We start from the raw sequence: 2,047 nt of genomic DNA on the forward strand, positions 1-2,047 counted from the left end.
GCATAAATACAAACGTGTGTATATATGTATATGTGTAAAAACACGCACACACACACATATATACACTTGCATATACACACGTCGAAATACACACACAGGTACATTAACCCAAAGATACACATGTATAAACACAAACACATACTTATAAATGAATATATAAATACATACATATACACACACACGTTTCCAGGAATCAAAATGATTTATAAAAAAAAAGACAGGAAAAATACTGAAAAGAACCCATAAAAAAAATAAAGAAAAAGTACATAAAAAAAACATCAAAAATGTGTAAAATTTAAATGAATGAAGACCACGAAGAAGACGCCGCCGAAGAAGACGAAAGAGGGGGGAACTCCCCACTCTCCCCTCGTTAGCTCCCCGCTAAAGAAAAATAAATTGAACAGTGAAAAAAGAGAGAGAGAGAGGAGAGAGAGAAAGCAAGATCAGATGCTGTAATCTAAACTAATTGGATTCGTTCATTAAGTTACCTCCTGTTGCCGTCGCCCTCCCTCCCCCCTCGCCTTGCCAACCACCACCACCACCACCGTCGACGCCTCCACCACCATCACTTCCTTCAGCAGCAAGAAAAAACAAAGAGGAAAATGTTATATTGTTTAAAGGCGTCGGCTGGACTGTTACTATGGCAACAATGGCAACAACTAGTTGTGTAGTTTGCTGGGTTGGGCCGTGGTGTGTGTGTGTATGCGTGAGTAACATGTATATGCATGTGTAATGTATTTGTGCGCCTGTGTTTATATGCATGTCTGTATGTATGTATATATATATATACATATATATATAAGCAAATGTGAAGATATATACATGTATGCATGCATCTACAAGTGCATGTGTATATATTAAAGCATATGTATTTGTGTACATAAATATATATATATATATGTACATACATGCACATACATACACAGCCCATATCTATATATAGTGCAAACGTGCATGCACTCATAAGTGCATACACACATGGATCACACTTTCCAGTTGGTACCCAGGCATTTTCCATTATTTCAACTTCTTTCCTTAAACTCTGGACACAGAAAGGAATCGGTGAGAGGAGGAGGAAGAGGAAGACCAAGAAGAAGAGTAGGAGGGATTATCTGTCTGTCTCTGTGTGTATATCTATATCTCTCTCTCTCTCTCTTTATATGTCCTATGTATCCGTTAATCTGTCCTGTATTCCGACCGTTTCATGTCTGTCCGCAATAAATCTGCTGTAACGCTGTATATGTGTCGTTGAGGTACACTCGAGGCCCCTTTTTTTTTTTTCTCGCCCGTTCTCTCTCGACCAACGTTACCCATGTGACATCGGCCCAACTTTTCCCCACTGGGTTCACACGCGTACGTCCGGTCGAAATACATTCTGGCCTCACCTGCTTACATACCTTACCTGCCTACGACTTTTACCTGCCTAAACTGCCTTCCTGCATGCCTTTTTGTCTGTCTCTCCGTCTCTTGGTGTCCGTCCATCTCTGTTTTGTAAGTATGTGAGTGAACGCCTGAATGAATGCGTGCATGTTTGCCAGAGTGCCCATCTTTTGAAGCATGCAATTTTCCAAGAAGAAACAGTGAGAAAGTGTAAAGGAAAAGAAAAAAATTACAAAAAAAAATAATAATAATTTCCATGCATTGGTGTTGCAGTTTGGTGCAGCTTTGCGGTTGTTGAGAAGTGGTAGTAATAAAGGTTATTGTTATTATTATTCTCAATGGTTATCGCTATTCCATGCGAGGGCTCACTGCCGAATGACGGCGCCAGACTAAAAAGTCACTGACCCTGTCTGGGAGCCCGATGAAATCCTACCGCAGAATAACCCCTCGTTCATCGAATGTGATATCTGCAGACCTCCGCCAAACGCAGCCACCACCAACCACTCACTATCTCCCTCCCACCCACCCCGACATGTCCCTCTCCTCCCCTCTCCAACAAAAAACATATACAATACATTGACTGGAGAATGGAGAAAAAAAGCGTAATGAACAAAAATAAAGCCCTCCCCCTCCATTGCCATGGTCCCCACCCGAGAAAAAGTACAAT

General features: G+C 41.1%; 1 long non-coding RNA gene across 2 annotated transcripts in view; it reads right to left on the reverse strand.

Annotated features, from left to right (window-relative positions):
• LOC118768175 overlaps nucleotides 1–1,641 on the reverse strand; it is a 31,284-nt gene extending 29,643 nt beyond the window's left edge. For both annotated transcript variants that reach the window (XR_005004030.1, XR_005004031.1), the window contains exon 1: nucleotides 977–1,641. This is a non-coding gene — a long non-coding RNA (uncharacterized LOC118768175). The remainder of the gene's footprint in view (nucleotides 1–976) is intronic.
• Nucleotides 1,642–2,047: the final 406 nt, after the last annotated feature.

Source organism: Octopus sinensis, linkage group LG27, assembly GCF_006345805.1.
Source record: "Octopus sinensis linkage group LG27, ASM634580v1, whole genome shotgun sequence".
NCBI lineage: Eukaryota > Metazoa > Mollusca > Cephalopoda > Octopoda > Octopodidae > Octopus > Octopus sinensis.